General features: G+C 48.3%; 9 non-coding genes and 2 pseudogenes across 9 annotated transcripts; all 11 read left to right on the top strand.

The window, feature by feature from the left end:
• Positions 1–957: 957 nt before the first annotated feature.
• LOC141179050 (U2 spliceosomal RNA) lies at positions 958–1,148 on the top strand. Its single transcript, XR_012255100.1, has one exon. It is a non-coding gene; the product is annotated as a U2 spliceosomal RNA (small nuclear RNA).
• A 1,115-nt stretch (positions 1,149–2,263) lies between these two features.
• On the top strand, positions 2,264–2,454 carry LOC141179048 (U2 spliceosomal RNA). The gene has a single exon (XR_012255099.1). It is a non-coding gene; the product is annotated as a U2 spliceosomal RNA (small nuclear RNA).
• A 1,115-nt stretch (positions 2,455–3,569) lies between these two features.
• Positions 3,570–3,760, top strand: LOC141179047 (U2 spliceosomal RNA). Its single transcript, XR_012255098.1, has one exon. It is a non-coding gene; the product is annotated as a U2 spliceosomal RNA (small nuclear RNA).
• A 1,115-nt stretch (positions 3,761–4,875) lies between these two features.
• On the top strand, positions 4,876–4,953 carry LOC141179986 (U2 spliceosomal RNA; annotated as a pseudogene).
• Positions 4,954–10,517: 5,564 nt separating this feature from the next.
• Positions 10,518–10,710, top strand: LOC141179713 (U2 spliceosomal RNA). Its single transcript, XR_012255700.1, has one exon. It is a non-coding gene; the product is annotated as a U2 spliceosomal RNA (small nuclear RNA).
• Positions 10,711–11,825: 1,115 nt separating this feature from the next.
• Positions 11,826–12,016, top strand: LOC141179046 (U2 spliceosomal RNA). The gene has a single exon (XR_012255097.1). It is a non-coding gene; the product is annotated as a U2 spliceosomal RNA (small nuclear RNA).
• A 1,115-nt stretch (positions 12,017–13,131) lies between these two features.
• LOC141179045 (U2 spliceosomal RNA) lies at positions 13,132–13,322 on the top strand. Its single transcript, XR_012255096.1, has one exon. It is a non-coding gene; the product is annotated as a U2 spliceosomal RNA (small nuclear RNA).
• Positions 13,323–14,437: 1,115 nt separating this feature from the next.
• LOC141179044 (U2 spliceosomal RNA) lies at positions 14,438–14,628 on the top strand. The gene has a single exon (XR_012255095.1). It is a non-coding gene; the product is annotated as a U2 spliceosomal RNA (small nuclear RNA).
• A 1,115-nt stretch (positions 14,629–15,743) lies between these two features.
• Positions 15,744–15,934, top strand: LOC141179043 (U2 spliceosomal RNA). Its single transcript, XR_012255094.1, has one exon. It is a non-coding gene; the product is annotated as a U2 spliceosomal RNA (small nuclear RNA).
• A 1,115-nt stretch (positions 15,935–17,049) lies between these two features.
• On the top strand, positions 17,050–17,165 carry LOC141180011 (U2 spliceosomal RNA; annotated as a pseudogene).
• A 524-nt stretch (positions 17,166–17,689) lies between these two features.
• Positions 17,690–17,873, top strand: LOC141179696 (U2 spliceosomal RNA). Its single transcript, XR_012255685.1, has one exon. It is a non-coding gene; the product is annotated as a U2 spliceosomal RNA (small nuclear RNA).
• The last annotated feature ends 3,027 nt before the right edge of the window (positions 17,874–20,900 follow it).

The following is a 20,900-nucleotide window of genomic DNA, read 5'->3' as shown; positions in this document are numbered from 1 at the left end:
TTTGGTTCAACTTCAGCAACTGTGCATTGCATTGCCATGTAATGTGATGCAATGCTATCTTTCTAGCTCTCCCTTTTTACTTCCTTTTGGATAAACAGACATATTAGGCAAGCATTTTGGAGCTTTCACCTAAATAACTACAGGTGGTGAGATAAGCTGCACAATATAATTGACCTTTCAGTATATTGTTGCACACACACCATCTATTTAGCAAATGCCCTTGTTATCAACAGCAGCCTTTTAAACTCACCTGAGCTAACAGGTATGTGCGCTGGTTACTCTGCTGCGCTTAAAATTTCTTTTTTGGTTTGCTACAATGCCTTTTCTGAAACGTTGTCTCCTTCTGCTGGAACACTGACTTCTTTCATTTAATGCCTGCAGACTATAAAAGAGAACCCAACCCAAAAAGTTTGGTTGATTAGTCTGTGGCATTCTGTTAAACTGTTGCTTATGGCGGTCTCTGTGAGCTTCTCAGCGACATTCAGCCAGCCAGGTATCCTGCCTGCAGTAGATGGAATGTGACAATGGAACGCTGGCTGCGCGTGTCATAATAGGCTCTGAGCCTTTATATACCTGTGCACAGCAGCAGCCACCTTCAGTCTGCTGCTGGACAGCCAGCAGCAGCAGCAGCAGGAGAGGTATGTAATCAGGAGCCCTCCTGCTAAGGGTAGACAGCTGCTCGTTCCACCCCACCCCCCGCCTTAATTGGTTCTCCTCCCTTCCAACGGTGTTGAGGCGGGTGGGAACAGCAGGGGGTGAAGGTGCTGTGTTTAAAGAGGTGGAGTTATGCAGATCTAAAACGCGTGGATTGCAGCAGCAGCAAGCCGAAAAGTGCAGGCATGTAAGGGATCTAGAGGTTGACAACATGTCTTCTTAACGGGAGTCCAGGAGCTCATCTCCACAAATGGACTTTTCAGGATCCTTGGGTGGCTCCGTAGTTTGAAACCAATTCTGGTTATCGCTTCTCGGCCTTTTGGCTAAGATCAAGTGTAGTATCTGTTCTTATCAGTTTAATATCTGATACGTCCCCTATCTGGGGACCATATATTAAATGGATTTTTAGAACAGGGAGATGGAAAAAGAGCTTGCTCTGTCCACTCCACGCATTGACCTGGTATTGCAGTATCTCCAGGACCGGTGCACCCCTTCTTTAATGCAGTTTCTAAAATCAGAAAGAATTGAATTCAATGTTTTTTGTTCATTTTGCTTGTTTGTCGGATTTTGGGATGGACTCTTTGGCTTTGCTTTTCTTCTCCTCATTGGATTTTTCATGTTCAAAGTTGCAGAAGCCAGATTACAAGCTCATTTTGGTTCAACTTCAGCAACTGTGCATTGCATTGCCATGTAATGTGATGCAATGCTATCTTTCTAGCTCTCCCTTTTTACTTCCTTTTGGATAAACAGACATATTAGGCAAGCATTTTGGAGCTTTCACCTAAATAACTACAGGTGGTGAGATAAGCTGCACAATATAATTGACCTTTCAGTATATTGTTGCACACACACCATCTATTTAGCAAATGCCCTTGTTATCAACAGCAGCCTTTTAAACTCACCTGAGCTAACAGGTATGTGCGCTGGTTACTCTGCTGCGCTTAAAATTTCTTTTTTGGTTTGCTACAATGCCTTTTCTGAAACGTTGTCTCCTTCTGCTGGAACACTGACTTCTTTCATTTAATGCCTGCAGACTATAAAAGAGAACCCAACCCAAAAAGTTTGGTTGATTAGTCTGTGGCATTCTGTTAAACTGTTGCTTATGGCGGTCTCTGTGAGCTTCTCAGCGACATTCAGCCAGCCAGGTATCCTGCCTGCAGTAGATGGAATGTGGCAATGGAACGCTGGCTGCGCGTGTCATAATAGGCTCTGAGCCTTTATATACCTGTGCACAGCAGCAGCCACCTTCAGTCTGCTGCTGGACAGCCAGCAGCAGCAGCAGCAGGAGAGGTATGTAATCAGGAGCCCTCCTGCTAAGGGTAGACAGCTGCTCGTTCCACCCCACCCCCCGCCTTAATTGGTTCTCCTCCCTTCCAACGGTGTTGAGGCGGGTGGGAACAGCAGGGGGTGAAGGTGCTGTGTTTAAAGAGGTGGAGTTATGCAGATCTAAAACGCGTGGATTGCAGCAGCAGCAAGCCGAAAAGTGCAGGCATGTAAGGGATCTAGAGGTTGACAACATGTCTTCTTAACGGGAGTCCAGGAGCTCATCTCCACAAATGGACTTTTCAGGATCCTTGGGTGGCTCCGTAGTTTGAAACCAATTCTGGTTATCGCTTCTCGGCCTTTTGGCTAAGATCAAGTGTAGTATCTGTTCTTATCAGTTTAATATCTGATACGTCCCCTATCTGGGGACCATATATTAAATGGATTTTTAGAACAGGGAGATGGAAAAAGAGCTTGCTCTGTCCACTCCACGCATTGACCTGGTATTGCAGTATCTCCAGGACCGGTGCACCCCTTCTTTAATGCAGTTTCTAAAATCAGAAAGAATTGAATTCAATGTTTTTTGTTCATTTTGCTTGTTTGTCGGATTTTGGGATGGACTCTTTGGCTTTGCTTTTCTTCTCCTCATTGGATTTTTCATGTTCAAAGTTGCAGAAGCCAGATTACAAGCTCATTTTGGTTCAACTTCAGCAACTGTGCATTGCATTGCCATGTAATGTGATGCAATGCTATCTTTCTAGCTCTCCCTTTTTACTTCCTTTTGGATAAACAGACATATTAGGCAAGCATTTTGGAGCTTTCACCTAAATAACTACAGGTGGTGAGATAAGCTGCACAATATAATTGACCTTTCAGTATATTGTTGCACACACACCATCTATTTAGCAAATGCCCTTGTTATCAACAGCAGCCTTTTAAACTCACCTGAGCTAACAGGTATGTGCGCTGGTTACTCTGCTGCGCTTAAAATTTCTTTTTTGGTTTGCTACAATGACTTTTCTGAAACGTTGTCTCCTTCTGCTGGAACACTGACTTCTTTCATTTAATGCCTGCAGACTATAAAAGAGAACCCAACCCAAAAAGTTTGGTTGATTAGTCTGTGGCATTCTGTTAAACTGTTGCTTATGGCGGTCTCTGTGAGCTTCTCAGCGACATTCAGCCAGCCAGGTATCCTGCCTGCAGTAGATGGAATGTGGCAATGGAACGCTGGCTGCGCGTGTCATAATAGGCTCTGAGCCTTTATATACCTGTGCACAGCAGCAGCCACCTTCAGTCTGCTGCTGGACAGCCAGCAGCAGCAGCAGCAGGAGAGGTATGTAATCAGGAGCCCTCCTGCTAAGGGTAGACAGCTGCTCGTTCCACCCCACCCCCCGCCTTAATTGGTTCTCCTCCCTTCCAACGGTGTTGAGGCGGGTGGGAACAGCAGGGGGTGAAGGTGCTGTGTTTAAAGAGGTGGAGTTATGCAGATCTAAAACGCGTGGATTGCAGCAGCAGCAAGCCGAAAAGTGCAGGCATGTAAGGGATCTAGAGGTTGACAACATGTCTTCTTAACGGGAGTCCAGGAGCTCATCTCCACAAATGGACTTTTCAGGATCCTTGGGTGGCTCCGTAGTTTGAAACCAATTCTGGTTATCGCTTCTCGGCCTTTTGGCTAAGATCAAGTGTAGTATCTGTTCTTATCAGTTTAATATCTGATACGTCCCCTATCTGGGGACCATATATTAAATGGATTTTTAGAACAGGGAGATGGAAAAAGAGCTTGCTCTGTCCACTCCACGCATTGACCTGGTATTGCAGTATCTCCAGGACCGGTGCACCCCTTCTTTAATGCAGTTTCTAAAATCAGAAAGAATTGAATTCAATGTTTTTTGTTCATTTTGCTTGTTTGTCGGATTTTGGGATGGACTCTTTGGCTTTGCTTTTCTTCTCCTCATTGGATTTTTCATGTTCAAAGTTGCAGAAGCCAGATTACAAGCTCATTTTGGTTCAACTTCAGCAACTGTGCATTGCATTGCCATGTAATGTGATGCAATGCTATCTTTCTAGCTCTCCCTTTTTACTTCCTTTTGGATAAACAGACATATTAGGCAAGCATTTTGGAGCTTTCACCTAAATAACTACAGGTGGTGAGATAAGCTGCACAATATAATTGACCTTTCAGTATATTGTTGCACACACACCATCTATTTAGCAAATGCCCTTGTTATCAACAGCAGCCTTTTAAACTCACCTGAGCTAACAGGTATGTGCGCTGGTTACTCTGCTGCGCTTAAAATTTCTTTTTTGGTTTGCTACAATGCCTTTTCTGAAACGTTGTCTCCTTCTGCTGGAACACTGACTTCTTTCATTTAATGCCTGCAGACTATAAAAGAGAACCCAACCCAAAAAGTTTGGTTGATTAGTCTGTGGCATTCTGTTAAACTGTTGCTTATGGCGGTCTCTGTGAGCTTCTCAGCGACATTCAGCCAGCCAGGTATCCTGCCTGCAGTAGATGGAATGTGGCAATGGAACGCTGGCTGCGCGTGTCATAATAGGCTCTGAGCCTTTATATACCTGTGCACAGCAGCAGCCACCTTCAGTCTGCTGCTGGACAGCCAGCAGCAGCAGCAGCAGGAGAGGTATGTAATCAGGAGCCCTCCTGCTAAGGGTAGACAGCTGCTCGTTCCACCCCACCCCCCGCCTTAATTGGTTCTCCTCCCTTCCAACGGTGTTGAGGCGGGTGGGAACAGCAGGGGGTGAAGGTGCTGTGTTTAAAGAGGTGGAGTTATGCAGATCTAAAACGCGTGGATTGCAGCAGCAGCAAGCCGAAAAGTGCAGGCATGTAAGGGATCTAGAGGTTGACAACATGTCTTCTTAACGGGAGTCCAGGAGCTCATCTCCACAAATGGACTTTTCAGGATCCTTGGGTGGCTCCGTAGTTTGAAACCAATTCTGGTTATCGCTTCTCGGCCTTTTGGCTAAGATCAAGTGTAGTATCTGTTCTTTTAAGAACACAAGAGCTACGATCTACACTTGACGAGAGCGATCGAACTCGGAAGGAGAAGAGCTTCGGAGCCCAGCTGACATCAGAGAACGAAGGCGGATATCGGTGGGAGGAAGAAGCTCTAAAGAATCCAGAAGAAGACGAAGACTCGGAGAACAATCGGGCTGTCCTGTGGAATCTTCGAGGAAGAAAATCATCGAGACAAAGACCTTTCGGGGAATTTGTCCAGAACACGACGGGAGAAGAATCTGCATAGCTCCACCCATTCCGGGAAGAGTTCCAGATCCAGCTCCAAGAAGTAACTGCAGGAGGAAAGCCATGGCAAGCGCTGCGAGGAAGGCCGAAAAGAAGAGCCTGGAGCTGGGGACAGCCAGGAGGGCCCAGCCAGGAGCCGATTCTGACCCCAAGGACTCTGCCTCCACGACTGGCCAGCAGAAGGGACCCCAGAAGCCCCGCCACGAAGCTCCAGCCCTGGAGCCATGGATGCGGCAGACGGTGGCCCTGAAGCTGAAGGAAGTGGATGGGAGGGTGCCGGACATGTCCTCGGACGTGTTCTGCCAGAAGATGCTGCTGGATCGAGGCTTCTCCAGGTCGGACACCCTCAGCATCCAGACCTTCTTGACGGGGATCTTCTTCGTCACCTTCGCCACTGTGAACACCTGCAGGAGGTTCTGGGAAATGGTAAGCGCAAAAGGACCGGATAATTCTTTCTCTGCCTTTACAGGTAGCTGCCCTATCCAGAGGGATGAAAGGAGGATCACGGTCTCCATGCGCAACCCGCACACCCCAGGCCAAGACATCTGTACCTTCCTGAGACGCTTCTGTTTGGTTGTGAAGGAACCCTCTCACATCCTGAATGGACTCGGCTTCTGGACAGGTAAGTGGTCGGTGACCGTTAGACTTCACAGGGACCTGGCGTACTCAGACGGACTTCGGCACCTGCCCCCGACATTCTCCCTGGGCAACTCCTACGGCCTCATCTATTACCCAGACATGCCGCGGAACTGCAGGAGATGCGGCAAGAACGGCCACGAGATGAAGGACTGCAAGGAGGATGCCTGCAGGATTTGTCGAGTGACGGGACACAGCTCGAAGGACTGCCCGAAGAAGACGTCCTGCAACCTGTGTGGGCTGGCGGCTCATCTGTACAAGGATTGCCCCAGGCGTGAGAGATCCTGGGCATCGGTGGTTGCGACGACCCCAGCTACGGAGGACAAGGCCCCGACGACCAGGCCTGTGAAGGTCAAGGACGCGACGACCAAGGCCCCAGCGGCCAAGGCCGAGACGACCAAGGCCAAAGCGGTCAAGGAGTCGGTGGCCAAAGCCCCAGCGACGGTCCCAGCAGCTCCGAAGCAGAAGAAAAAGTCAAAGGAGGGTAAGAGTTCTGTCACCCCTCTCTCGATCCCTCCCCCTGCCACCCCCGTCCAATCCCCCCCCACCCCGGCCACCCCTGCTGAGGATTCCACTTCCTCTTCCTCCTTCCCCTACTCCTCAGCAGGTGTCCTTTCCCCTGCCCCGGCAGCCACTCTCCCTCCCCAGACCATGGTAGCAGTGGAATTAACCTTTCCTCCACCCGCCGCTATCTATTCCGAGGAGGATTTTCCCCTTCTTGTCTCCCCAGTTCCAACCCGGGGAAAGAGGAAGGTGGAGGACAGCCCTGCTACTGAATCCTCCAAAAAGAAGATTCTGGATTTCGTAGGCGAAAAGGAGGATACCCTCCCTGAGCCAGAAGAGATGGAGCACATGGTTGATACCCTGGTGGCCGAGCCAGAAGAGGAGGAACTGGTGGTCGCCGAGATTGAGGCCGCGCTGCTTGACCAGATGGAGGAAGAGGGCCTGCTGGTGATCCCGTCACCAGCAGTCAACACCGACGAGGGACCACCCGACCGGAGTGGTAACTAAGGTGTATTGCCTGCGCTAACTTTTTCTTTTTTCCCTACATGATGGCTAATATTAACTTATTTTCCATTAATGTCAGGAGCATCAAGGACAAGTTCAGACGTCAGACTATTTATGCCTTCCTTACTTCCCAGTTGTGTGATGTTTATATGTTGCAGGAATGTTCCCTTCCCTCCTCTAGGTCCTTCAAACATCTGGCCAGGGAGTGGTCCCACGGTCCATCCTACTGGTCCGGTGGGGGTGACTGCAAGTCTGCGGGGGTCGCAATTCTGATCAGGGGGGGCGCATTCACGCTTGAGTCCGTCCAGGAGCTCATCTGCGGCAGGGCTCTTGTTGTAGATGGCAACTGGGCGGGAGAACCTGTCAGGTTCATCAACGTGTATGCGTCCCCACTGAAGAATGAGCGTTTGGAGCTTTTCCAGACCCTGCGGCTTCAGCTTGCCACCACCAGGACCTTAGTGATGGCCGGGGATTTCAACTGCCCCATCGAGGAGGACGGTCGTAGTTCTGGCACATCTGCCAAGTTGGACATCACGTCCAAGCTGCTCATCGAGATGGTAACCGAGGCCTCTCTTCAGGACGTGGTGGGCTCCATGGGGAGAGGCTCCACGAACTATTCGTGGAGCCGACCCGATGGCTCACTCCGCTCCAGGATTGACTTTGTGTTCACCTCTCGGGCAGTCAGGCAGAGTAGGCACTCGATGGTCTCCTGCTTCTTCTCCGACCACAGAGCCATTCACTTACAAGGTGTCCTCGGCGACGGTTTTCCGTCCGGCCCCGGCTCCTGGAAGCTGAATTGTGCTCTGCTGGCTCAGGATGAAGTCGTGGAGGAGCTGAGAGCAGCCTACGCAATGTGGCAGTCCTACAAGGGTAGCTTCCAAACAGTCTCTGATTGGTGGGAATATGTTAAACTTGAGTTTCGCTGTTTCTTTCAGGCCAAGGGTCGACAACAGGAGTGTGAGAAGAGGAGGGACTTCAGAGGGCTGCAGCGCGAGCTGCGGTCGCTGCAGGACCTTCTTCACTGCGGCTGGGACGTGAGGGAGGAGCTGGAGGAGACCAAGAAGAGCCTGAAAAGGCACTTTGAGGAGGAGTCCAAGCGAATCATCTTCCGTTCCAAAGTGGAGAATCTGGAGAAGGGTGAGAAATGTAACTCATTCTTTTTCAGGAAACTTCATGCCGGTCACACGCCCCTGAACGAGCTGCGAGACGAGAGCGGAAACATGCGACGTGGGAAGGAGGACGTGATGAGGGTCGTCAGCGACTTCTACAGCGAACTCTACTCCCACAAGACTACCGACCCCGACGCTGCTGATAAGTTCCTGTCAGGTATCACTAACCATCTTAATCCTGCAGGCACGGCAGCCTTGGACAAACCTCTGATGGTGGGCGAATTGCTCTCTGCCGCTAAATCCTTTAGGACCGGCAGGACCCCGGGCAGTGATGGTCTTCCAGCGGAGCTCTATGTAGCGCTGGGAGACCTCATCTGTCCGGACCTGTTGGACCTGTACGAGGAGATGGTGGTGGAGGGTAGAATGCCTCCATCTTTGAGGGAAGGAATGGTCACGATCCTGTACAAGCGGAAGGGAGAGAGGTGCGACCTGAGGAATTGGCGTCCCATCACTCTGCTCAACGTGGACTACAAGATCCTGGCCAAGACGATGGCGACACGACTTAAGACGGTCATCGGATGGATCATCCACCCGGACCAGACCTGCGGCATCCCTGGACGTCGCATCGCAGACAGCCTCGCTCTCGTGCGGGACACGGTCGAGTACATCAAGGTCCGCCGCGCACACGCGGCCCTGGTCTCCTTGGATCAGGAGAAGGCCTTCGACCGGGTTTCCCACGAGTTCATGGGCCGAGCTCTGCACCGGTTAGGTTTGGGTAACATGTTTTGTTCGTATGTCCGTCTGATGTATTTTGATATCCACAGCTCGGTGTTGGTGAACGGCTGGAAGACTGACCCCTTCCCTGTCCTCTCTGGGGTCAGACAAGGCTGCCCTCTATCACCTCTTCTTTTTGTTTGTGTTATAGAACTCTTCGCAGAGGCTATCCGGCAGAATGGAGAGATCAGAGGGATCACCGCACCGGGTCCGGGACGACATGAGGTCAAGTGCTCGCTCTACATGGACGACGTCACCGTCTTCTGCGCTGATCGTGGTTCAGTCGACACCCTCGTCCAGACGTGTGAGAGGTTCGGCCGGGCTTCAGGGGCCAAAGTCAACTGCAGGAAGTCGGAAGCCATGCTCTTCGGGGATTGGCAGCCGGCCTCCTCCGCCCCCTTCCCCTTCAACATTCAACCGGATTTCCTCAAGGTGCTGGGAGTCTGGTTCGGGAAGGAAGGAGCGGCCCTCAAGTCCTGGCAAGAACGCTTGGCCAAGGTGAAGCAACGGATCGGACTCTGGAGCCTCAGACACCTCACTTGTGAGGGTAAGGCACTCGTCCTGCGTAATGAGGTCCTGCCCGTCTTGCAGTACACGGCGCAGGCCTGGCCCCCACACGTCACTGTGTGCAGGGCCATTACCAGGACAGTGTTTCACTTTGTCTGGGGATCCAAGATGGACAGAGTCAGGCGGGCCGTCATGTACAAGGAGCCTCGCAAGGGTGGGAAGGGCGTTCCAGATATCCCCACCCTCCTGCGATCCTCTTTTGTGTGTGATTGTGTCCGCCGGACTTTGCAAGTCAAGAATGGCTCCGCGGGCAGGTCCATGTCTCGCTTCTTCCTGCTTCCTCTTTGGAGGCGACTCGGCTGGGACAAGTGGGACAGCTCCTTCCCCTACAACTGGACGACGCCATGGTTCTACGGAGACGTCGTTCGATTTGTGGGGGAGCATCAACTGGAGGGACTCAAGCCCGACTTGTGGAAGCCCAAAACTATCCACAAGCTAATCAGAGCCAAGTATGACGTGGAGAACATCACAGGACTTCACCAGGACACGCTGGAGACTGTGTGGACAAATGTGTCGTCTGACAGGCTGACCAACGGGCACAAGGACTTGTCGTGGATGGCGATTCAGGGCGGACTGCCCGTCCGGTCATTCATGCATGCCCGGAACCTGTGCAAGACCCGGTACTGCCCAAGGTGCCCCTTCGTGGAGGAAACATCTTTGCACACTTTTTGGGACTGCGGATTTGCACAGCGCCTATTGACTGCACTTGAGGACGACCTGAGGAACTCTGTCCCCAGGGCGAGCCTATCGCACCATTCTGTGCTTTACGGACTCTTCCCTGGGGTTCATACCGTCGGAGCCATCCAGGAGGCTTGGCGCCTTATGAACTGCTTCAAGGATGCCGTTTGGGTCGCCAGGAACCGGCTCATCTTGAGGAGGGAGAGGATGTCCATCCAGGACTGCCGCAGGCTGATCCACAGCCTGCTCAGAGACTATTCCATCATGGACGGTCCGGAGGACGAGGACGAGGACTAAACCCCTCCTCCCCCTCTCCCCTTATGTGTCTTGTCTTTCAATAAAGCTTCGGGCCTGTGATTTTCCCCTCCCCATCCCCTTTTTCCCAATCCCCATCCCTTATCACGGTTCGTCGTACTGTATTGATTGACATGCTTTTTCTTTCAGATTGAGTGTTTTGTGTAGCATAGGGGTGTGATGTGTCTAGTTAGTGCGTCGTATCCTCATGCTATGTAAATATGATGTAGAATTCTGTGTGTACTGGGCTGCGGCACTGTACACTGTCTGTTAACTTATTTTTTGTGCTAATAAAAGATATATTCAATCAAAAAATCTGTTCTTATCAGTTTAATATCTGATACGTCCCCTATCTGGGGACCATATATTAAATGGATTTTTAGAACAGGGAGATGGAAAAAGAGCTTGCTCTGTCCACTCCACGCATTGACCTGGTATTGCAGTATCTCCAGGACCGGTGCACCCCTTCTTTAATGCAGTTTCTAAAATCAGAAAGAATTGAATTCAATGTTTTTTGTTCATTTTGCTTGTTTGTCGGATTTTGGGATGGACTCTTTGGCTTTGCTTTTCTTCTCCTCATTGGATTTTTCATGTTCAAAGTTGCAGAAGCCAGATTACAAGCTCATTTTGGTTCAACTTCAGCAACTGTGCATTGCATTGCCATGTAATGTGATGCAATGCTATCTTTCTAGCTCTCCCTTTTTACTTCCTTTTGGATAAACAGACATATTAGGCAAGCATTTTGGAGCTTTCACCTAAATAACTACAGGTGGTGAGATAAGCTGCACAATATAATTGACCTTTCAGTATATTGTTGCACACACACCATCTATTTAGCAAATGCCCTTGTTATCAACAGCAGCCTTTTAAACTCACCTGAGCTAACAGGTATGTGCGCTGGTTACTCTGCTGCGCTTAAAATTTCTTTTTTGGTTTGCTACAATGCCTTTTCTGAAACGTTGTCTCCTTCTGCTGGAACACTGACTTCTTTCATTTAATGCCTGCAGACTATAAAAGAGAACCCAACCCAAAAAGTTTGGTTGATTAGTCTGTGGCATTCTGTTAAACTGTTGCTTATGGCGGTCTCTGTGAGCTTCTCAGCGACATTCAGCCAGCCAGGTATCCTGCCTGCAGTAGATGGAATGTGGCAATGGAACGCTGGCTGCGCGTGTCATAATAGGCTCTGAGCCTTTATATACCTGTGCACAGCAGCAGCCACCTTCAGTCTGCTGCTGGACAGCCAGCAGCAGCAGCAGCAGGAGAGGTATGTAATCAGGAGCCCTCCTGCTAAGGGTAGACAGCTGCTCGTTCCACCCCACCCCCCGCCTTAATTGGTTCTCCTCCCTTCCAACGGTGTTGAGGCGGGTGGGAACAGCAGGGGGTGAAGGTGCTGTGTTTAAAGAGGTGGAGTTATGCAGATCTAAAACGCGTGGATTGCAGCAGCAGCAAGCCGAAAAGTGCAGGCATGTAAGGGATCTAGAGGTTGACAACATGTCTTCTTAACGGGAGTCCAGGAGCTCATCTCCACAAATGGACTTTTCAGGATCCTTGGGTGGCTCCGTAGTTTGAAACCAATTCTGGTTATCGCTTCTCGGCCTTTTGGCTAAGATCAAGTGTAGTATCTGTTCTTATCAGTTTAATATCTGATACGTCCCCTATCTGGGGACCATATATTAAATGGATTTTTAGAACAGGGAGATGGAAAAAGAGCTTGCTCTGTCCACTCCACGCATTGACCTGGTATTGCAGTATCTCCAGGACCGGTGCACCCCTTCTTTAATGCAGTTTCTAAAATCAGAAAGAATTGAATTCAATGTTTTTTGTTCATTTTGCTTGTTTGTCGGATTTTGGGATGGACTCTTTGGCTTTGCTTTTCTTCTCCTCATTGGATTTTTCATGTTCAAAGTTGCAGAAGCCAGATTACAAGCTCATTTTGGTTCAACTTCAGCAACTGTGCATTGCATTGCCATGTAATGTGATGCAATGCTATCTTTCTAGCTCTCCCTTTTTACTTCCTTTTGGATAAACAGACATATTAGGCAAGCATTTTGGAGCTTTCACCTAAATAACTACAGGTGGTGAGATAAGCTGCACAATATAATTGACCTTTCAGTATATTGTTGCACACACACCATCTATTTAGCAAATGCCCTTGTTATCAACAGCAGCCTTTTAAACTCACCTGAGCTAACAGGTATGTGCGCTGGTTACTCTGCTGCGCTTAAAATTTCTTTTTTGGTTTGCTACAATGCCTTTTCTGAAACGTTGTCTCCTTCTGCTGGAACACTGACTTCTTTCATTTAATGCCTGCAGACTATAAAAGAGAACCCAACCCAAAAAGTTTGGTTGATTAATCTGTGGCATTCTGTTAAACTGTTGCTTATGGCGGTCTCTGTGAGCTTCTCAGCGACATTCAGCCAGCCAGGTATCCTGCCTGCAGTAGATGGAATGTGGCAATGGAACGCTGGCTGCGCGTGTCATAATAGGCTCTGAGCCTTTATATACCTGTGCACAGCAGCAGCCACCTTCAGTCTGCTGCTGGACAGCCAGCAGCAGCAGCAGCAGGAGAGGTATGTAATCAGGAGCCCTCCTGCTAAGGGTAGACAGCTGCTCGTTCCACCCCACCCCCCGCCTTAATTGGTTCTCCTCCCTTCCAACGGTGTTGAGGCGGGTGGGAACAGCAGGGGGTGAAGGTGCTGTGTTTAAAGAGGTGGAGTTATGCAGATCTAAAACGCGTGGATTGCAGCAGCAGCAAGCCGAAAAGTGCAGGCATGTAAGGGATCTAGAGGTTGACAACATGTCTTCTTAACGGGAGTCCAGGAGCTCATCTCCACAAATGGACTTTTCAGGATCCTTGGGTGGCTCCGTAGTTTGAAACCAATTCTGGTTATCGCTTCTCGGCCTTTTGGCTAAGATCAAGTGTAGTATCTGTTCTTATCAGTTTAATATCTGATACGTCCCCTATCTGGGGACCATATATTAAATGGATTTTTAGAACAGGGAGATGGAAAAAGAGCTTGCTCTGTCCACTCCACGCATTGACCTGGTATTGCAGTATCTCCAGGACCGGTGCACCCCTTCTTTAATGCAGTTTCTAAAATCAGAAAGAATTGAATTCAATGTTTTTTGTTCATTTTGCTTGTTTGTCGGATTTTGGGATGGACTCTTTGGCTTTGCTTTTCTTCTCCTCATTGGATTTTTCATGTTCAAAGTTGCAGAAGCCAGATTACAAGCTCATTTTGGTTCAACTTCAGCAACTGTGCATTGTATTGCCATGTAATGTGATGCAATGCTATCTTTCTAGCTCTCCCTTTTTACTTCCTTTTGGATAAACAGACATATTAGGCAAGCATTTTGGAGCTTTCACCTAAATAACTACAGGTGGTGAGATAAGCTGCACAATATAATTGACCTTTCAGTATATTGTTGCACACACACCATCTATTTAGCAAATGCCCTTGTTATCAACAGCAGCCTTTTAAACTCACCTGAGCTAACAGGTATGTGCGCTGGTTACTCTGCTGCCCTTAAAATTTCTTTTTTGGTTTGCTACAATGCCTTTTCTGAAACGTTGTCTCCTTCTGCTGGAACACTGACTTCTTTCATTTAATGCCTGCAGACTATAAAAGAGAACCCAACCCAAAAAGTTTGGTTGATTAGTCTGTGGCATTCTGTTAAACTGTTGCTTATGGCGGTCTCTGTGAGCTTCTCAGCGACATTCAGCCAGCCAGGTATCCTGCCTGCAGTAGATGGAATGTGGCAATGGAACGCTGGCTGCGCGTGTCATAATAGGCTCTGAGCCTTTATATACCTGTGCACAGCAGCAGCCACCTTCAGTCTGCTGCTGGACAGCCAGCAGCAGCAGCAGCAGGAGAGGTATGTAATCAGGAGCCCTCCTGCTAAGGGTAGACAGCTGCTCGTTCCACCCCACCCCCCGCCTTAATTGGTTCTCCTCCCTTCCAACGGTGTTGAGGCGGGTGGGAACAGCAGGGGGTGAAGGTGCTGTGTTTAAAGAGGTGGAGTTATGCAGATCTAAAACGCGTGGATTGCAGCAGCAGCAAGCCGAAAAGTGCAGGCATGTAAGGGATCTAGAGGTTGACAACATGTCTTCTTAACGGGAGTCCAGGAGCTCATCTCCACAAATGGACTTTTCAGGATCCTTGGGTGGCTCCGTAGTTTGAAACCAATTCTGGTTATCGCTTCTCGGCCTTTTGGCTAAGATCAAGTGTAGTATCTGTTCTTATCAGTTTAATATCTGATACGTCCCCTATCTGGGGACCATATATTAAATGGATTTTTAGAACAGGGAGATGGAAAAAGAGCTTGCTCTGTCCACTCCACGCATTGACCTGGTATTGCAGTATCTCCAGGACCGGTGCACCCCTTCTTTAATGCAGTTTCTAAAATCAGAAAGAATTGAATTCAATGTTTTTTGTTCATTTTGCTTGTTTGTCGGATTTTGGGATGGACTCTTTGGCTTTGCTTTTCTTCTCCTCATTGGATTTTTCATGTTCAAAGTTGCAGAAGCCAGATTACAAGCTCATTTTGGTTCAACTTCAGCAACTGTGCATTGCATTGCCATGTAATGTGATGCAATGCTATCTTTCTAGCTCTCCCTTTTTACTTCCTTTTGGATAAACAGACATATTAGGCAAGCATTTTGGAGCTTTCACCTAAATAACTACAGGTGGTGAGATAAGCTGCACAATATAATTGACCTTTCAGTATATTGTTGCACACACACCATCTATTTAGCAAATGCCCTTGTTATCAACAGCAGCCTTTTAAACTCACCTGAGCTAACAGGTATGTGCGCTGGTTACTCTGCTGCGCTTAAAATTTCTTTTTTGGTTTGCTACAATGCCTTTTCTGAAACGTTGTCTCCTTCTGCTGGAACACTGACTTCTTTCATTTAATGCCTGCAGACTATAAAAGAGAACCCAACCCAAAAAGTTTGGTTGATTAGTCTGTGGCATTCTGTTAAACTGTTGCTTATGGCGGTCTCTGTGAGCTTCTCAGCGACATTCAGCCAGCCAGGTATCCTGCCTGCAGTAGATGGAATGTGGCAATGGAACGCTGGCTGCGCGTGTCATAATAGGCTCTGAGCCTTTATATACCTGTGCACAGCAGCAGCCACCTTCAGTCTGCTGCTGGACAGCCAGCAGCAGCAGCAGCAGGAGAGGTATGTAATCAGGAGCCCTCCTGCTAAGGGTAGACAGCTGCTCGTTCCACCCCACCCACCGCCTTAATTGGTTCTCCTCCCTTCCAACGGTGTTGAGGCGGGTGGGAACAGCAGGGGGTGAAGGTGCTGTGTTTAAAGAGGTGGAGTTATGCAGATCTAAAACGCGTGGATTGCAGCAGCAGCAAGCCGAAAAGTGCAGGCATGTAAGGGATCTAGAGGTTGACAACATGTCTTCTTAACGGGAGTCCAGGAGCTCATCTCCACAAATGGACGTTTCAGGATCCTTGGGTGGCTCCGTAGTTTGAAACCAATTCTAGTTATCGCTTCTCGGCCTTTTGGCTAAGATCAAGTGTAGTATCTGTTCTTATCAGTTTAATATCTGATACGTCCCCTATCTGGGGACCATATATTAAATGGATTTTTAGAACAGGGAGATGGAAAAAGAGCTTGCTCTGTCCACTCCACGCATTGACCTGGTATTGCAGTATCTCCAGGACCGGTGCACCCCTTCTTTAATGCAGTTTCTAAAATCAGAAAGAATTGAATTCAATGTTTTTTGTTCATTTTGCTTGTTTGTCGGATTTTGGGATGGACTCTTTGGCTTTGCTTTTCTTCTCCTCATTGGATTTTTCATGTTCAAAGTTGCAGAAGCCAGATTACAAGCTCATTTTGGTTCAACTTCAGCAACTGTGCATTGCATTGCCATGTAATGTGATGCAATGCTATCTTTCTAGCTCTCCCTTTTTACTTCCTTTTGGATAAACAGACATATTAGGCAAGCATTTTGGAGCTTTCACCTAAATAACTACAGGTGGTGAGATAAGCTGCACAATATAATTGACCTTTCAGTATATTGTTGCACACACACCATCTATTTAGCAAATGCCCTTGTTATCAACAGCAGCCTTTTAAACTCACCTGAGCTAACAGGTATGTGCGCTGGTTACTCTGCTGCGCTTAAAATTTCTTTTTTGGTTTGCTACAATGCCTTTTCTGAAACGTTGTCTCCTTCTGCTGGAACACTGACTTCTTTCATTTAATGCCTGCAGACTATAAAAGAGAACCCAACCCAAAAAGTTTGGTTGATTAGTCTGTGGCATTCTGTTAAACTGTTGCTTATGGCGGTCTCTGTGAGCTTCTCAGCGACATTCAGCCAGCCAGGTATCCTGCCTGCAGTAGATGGAATGTGGCAATGGAACGCTGGCTGCGCGTGTCATAATAGGCTCTGAGCCTTTATATACCTGTGCACAGCAGCAGCCACCTTCAGTCTGCTGCTGGACAGCCAGCAGCAGCAGCAGCAGGAGAGGTATGTAATCAGGAGCCCTCCTGCTAAGGGTAGACAGCTGCTCGTTCCACCCCACCCCCCGCCTTAATTGGTTCTCCTCCCTTCCAACGGTGTTGAGGCGGGTGGGAACAGCAGGGGGTGAAGGTGCTGTGTTTAAAGAGGTGGAGTTATGCAGATCTAAAACGCGTGGATTGCAGCAGCAGCAAGCCGAAAAGTGCAGGCATGTAAGGGATCTAGAGGTTGACAACATGTCTTCTTAACGGGAGTCCAGGAGCTCATCTCCACAAATGGACTTTTCAGGATCCTTGGGTGGCTCCGTAGTTTGAAACCAATTCTGGTTATCGCTTCTCGGCCTTTTGGCTAAGATCAAGTGTAGTATCTTTTGAAAAGGCAGTTTTGTCCTTGGGCTGCCCTAGTAAATTGATGCATATTACACACTGGTTTGGTGCACTTGTTAGTACGCCAGGTGGCTCATAGAGTTATCTGATGGAAAACATGGCCCTCCAGGATCGAAGTCACTTGGCTGGGTAAGTGTGAGGGCTTTGGAGCAATGTGCCCCAGGAGTAGGCGCCCTGGTGGGAGTCCAAGCTTACTGGGACTGGGAACCCCAGAAAGACTTGGCTTCGTAGCACGCCGCACCTTTGCCAATCATACTTTCTGAGCAACCCCCCCTATTCCTGGCCTCCGGGCTAGGAAGGGGAATTTTTATAAACCCGGTCGGAGGTCCGGTCAGCTTTGGGCTGAGAAACCAACACAGGCTCCAGCTCCACTAGGGTGGCAGCCTAGATGGAAGCTGGGAGCACGAAAACGGCTCTTCTCCGGCTTCGGCTAGGGAGAGCATCGGAGATCCCTGACCCTCGCTGTGGCCTTCTGGCTCAGAGGGATGGGGATGGTTTATTGGGGACCCTCTCCTCCGGGAAGGGTACACATGAATCCTCGCCTCGTGCGCTGTTTTGGTGTGACTTCGGTCACATTTTTCAGTGCCTTGGATGCAGCTTCAATCAAAAAAAATCTGTTCTTATCAGTTTAATATCTGATACGTCCCCTATCTGGGGACCATATATTAAATGGATTTTTAGAACAGGGAGATGGAAAAAGAGCTTGCTCTGTCCACTCCACGCATTGACCTGGTATTGCAGTATCTCCAGGACCGGTGCACCCCTTCTTTAATGCAGTTTCTAAAATCAGAAAGAATTGAATTCAATGTTTTTTGTTCATTTTGCTTGTTTGTCGGATTTTGGGATGGACTCTTTGGCTTTGCTTTTCTTCTCCTCATTGGATTTTTCATGTTCAAAGTTGCAGAAGCCAGATTACAAGCTCATTTTGGTTCAACTTCAGCAACTGTGCATTGCATTGCCATGTAATGTGATGCAATGCTATCTTTCTAGCTCTCCCTTTTTACTTCCTTTTGGATAAACAGACATATTAGGCAAGCATTTTGGAGCTTTCACCTAAATAACTACAGGTGGTGAGATAAGCTGCACAATATAATTGACCTTTCAGTATATTGTTGCACACACACCATCTATTTAGCAAATGCCCTTGTTATCAACAGCAGCCTTTTAAACTCACCTGAGCTAACAGGTATGTGCGCTGGTTACTCTGCTGCGCTTAAAATTTCTTTTTTGGTTTGCTACAATGCCTTTTCTGAAACGTTGTCTCCTTCTGCTGGAACACTGACTTCTTTCATTTAATGCCTGCAGACTATAAAAGAGAACCCAACCCAAAAAGTTTGGTTGATTAGTCTGTGGCATTCTGTTAAACTGTTGCTTATGGCGGTCTCTGTGAGCTTCTCAGCGACATTCAGCCAGCCAGGTATCCTGCCTGCAGTAGATGGAATGTGGCAATGGAACGCTGGCTGCGCGTGTCATAATAGGCTCTGAGCCTTTATATACCTGTGCACAGCAGCAGCCACCATCAGTCTGCTGCTGGACAGCCAGCAGCAGCAGCAGCAGCAGGAGAGGTATGTAATCAGGAGCCCTCCTGCTAAGGGTAGACAGCTGCTCGTTCCACCCCACCCCCCGCCTTAATTGGTTCTCCTCCCTTCCAACGGTGTTGAGGCGGGTGGGAACAGCAGGGGGTGAAGGTGCTGTGTTTAAAGAGGTGGAGTTATGCAGATCTAAAACGCGTGGATTGCAGCAGCAGCAAGCCGAAAAGTGCAGGCATGTAAGGGATCTAGAGGTTGACAACATGTCTTCTTAACGGGAGTCCAGGAGCTCATCTCCACAAATGGACTTTTCAGGATCCTTGGGTGGCTCCGTAGTTTGAAACCAATTCTGGTTATCGCTTCTCGGCCTTTTGGCAAGATCAGTGGTGGTTTTCTGCTGCTGGTGTTGTTTGGAGGGCAGTTGTGACTGGGGTTCCCCCTTGTGGGGCCCTAGTGTGCGATTGAGCGGCGATTGTGTTTATCTGCTGTAAAAATGGTGGAGAAAACACGTGGATTAGAGGACTCGGTCCGTCTGAAGGTGGCTGCAGGTCATGAAGGAGAAATCGGTTTGGACCAAGTTTGCGTTGATGTCTTGAAGAACATTAATGGCTTGAAGGTAACGGATGTATTGGCACTGCAGGATTTTCAGAAACAAGGAATTTATGATATCACTTTTGTTTCTTTGAGTATTTGCCAGAGAGTCTACATGGAGTTGGTACGAATGAAGGAAGAAAAGGAATTGAAATGCCTAGAGTTTATTGCACTGGAACCTCTGTTCCAGCAGACATATAAGTATGTGGTTGTGCACATGTATAACCCTAAAGTTCCGGATGAGACTGTTTCCAATTTTTTAGCTCGGTATTGTAGTGAGGTTAAATTTTTGGGAAGAATGAAGAACAAATACAATTATCTAAATGGCAAGAGGAGATATGTTGTAAAACTGAGACCGGATGATAGAGCTATTGGGGGTGCCAAGAGCATTCCTGCACAGTTTTCTATCGGAGGAGAAAGGGGATTTTGTTTTTATAATGGACAGATGGAATATTGTAGGAAGTGTCATGAGTTTGGACATGTTCAGAAAGATTGTCCAGTGCAAGGTGATGTTTGTAGAGGTTGTGGGAAATCTGGGCATGTTGCAAGTGGTTGCCCAATGAATAAGGTGTGTGATTTGTGTGGACATGCAGATCACCTTGCAAGGAAATGTAGATTGTGGGCTCAGATTCCTAGGTCACAGGTGGACGCTGAAGAGAGGCAGAAGAAGACTCGGCAGGAAAGTGGGGAGGAGGGCGAAGGCTCAGACTCAGAGGGGGAAAGCCAAAAACAAGATGGTGGTAGGGGAAGAGACCATGCGGTGCCCAAGATGGAGGAAAAGGGGCGGAGCCAGAAGAAAGTTGGTTTGAGGGAGGGGCTGGAAGTAATAAACAAAGTAGCTGATGTGCATGGCCCGGGTGATGGGATGGATTTGTCTAATATGGCGGAGTCAGTGAATCCTGTTTTGGGAAGAGATGGGGGTGAGGAAATGGAGGTTTTGGAGGAGGAGGATTCTGATTCGGATGGAACTATAACCCCTCAGCAGCGTGATAGGGTTAACAGTGATTGGAGTGAAAATGAGGAGGAAGATGATGGCAAGGAGGAGAGTTATGCCTCCGTGATTAAAAGAAGTAAGGTGGAGGGGTGTTGGTCTGGGGGGCAGGAAGATCCAGTCTCCCTAAGACCAGGTTATTCTAACAGGGACTCGAGTTCTGAGTCGCCTGATATACGTAGAAAAGTGGGTGGCAGGAGTGGGTTTTCTCCTGGTTCATGATGGATCGGGTATGGTGGAGATTTTTTCCTGTTGTTATGATGGCGATGTGTGTTGCTTCTCTGAATGTACGAGGGATTGGTTCTGCTTGTAGGAGAGCAGGGATACTGGAGTACATTGAGAGTGTGAATGCAGATATTGTCTGTCTGCAGGAATGTGTAATTAAATCTGCCCCGCATGAGAGTGAGTGGAATAAGGGGCAATCTTTTTGGTCCCCATGCTCAGAAAACAGGAATGAAGGGGTGGGCATTTTACTGTGTAATTCCAGTCTAAAGGTTTTAGAGTTTAAAGTAATCATACCTGGGAGATGTTTGTTTTTATTAGTGGATTTTTTAGGTCAGCGGGTACGGGTTTTTAATGTTTATGCCCCTGCTGATAAACAAGCAAGAGTTGGGTTTTTGGAGTCTCTAAAGTTGTTTTTACCAGGCAGAGACTTCACTATAGTGGCTGGAGATTTTAATTG

This window comes from Phyllobates terribilis, unplaced genomic scaffold (assembly GCF_046119375.1).
Source record: "Phyllobates terribilis strain yellow unplaced genomic scaffold, ASM4611937v1 Scaffold_30__1_contigs__length_15301838, whole genome shotgun sequence".
NCBI lineage: Eukaryota > Metazoa > Chordata > Amphibia > Anura > Dendrobatidae > Phyllobates > Phyllobates terribilis.
Note: the sequence above shows the minus strand (reverse complement) of the source record. Positions and strands in the feature narration are given on the sequence as shown.